The 249-nt window shown below is 28.9% G+C and overlaps 1 protein-coding gene across 8 annotated transcripts in view; it reads right to left on the bottom strand.

Annotated features, from left to right (window-relative positions):
* Positions 1–249, bottom strand: part of PPFIBP1 (PPFIA binding protein 1) — a 212,580-nt gene that overhangs the window by 52,694 nt on the left and 159,637 nt on the right. The window lies entirely within an intron of this gene.

Raw genomic sequence — 249 nt, 5'->3', positions numbered from 1 at the left:
AAAAAAAAAAAAAAAAAAGAATCTTCCTAAGCAAAATGCAAGAACAAGGAAAGATTCAAGTTTATATATAGCACTCTATGCATCACTGGCTTTCTGGATAAATGAAGCTTCAAGTTAGATATCCTAGAACAAATTATCTCCTGGTACAACTCCATTCATTTCAATGGAGTTATGTCCAACAGGGAATTTGGCTTAGTAACACTGTGGCTACCTTTTTTTTTTTTTTTTTTTTTTTTTTTTTTTTTTTTT

The sequence above is a fragment of the Gavialis gangeticus genome, unplaced genomic scaffold, assembly GCF_001723915.1.
Source record: "Gavialis gangeticus isolate Ggan-Ray unplaced genomic scaffold, GavGan_comp1, whole genome shotgun sequence".
NCBI classification, from domain to species: domain Eukaryota; kingdom Metazoa; phylum Chordata; order Crocodylia; family Gavialidae; genus Gavialis; species Gavialis gangeticus.
The sequence above is the reverse complement of the archived record's forward strand: the minus strand, read 5'-3'. Positions and strand labels throughout refer to the sequence as shown.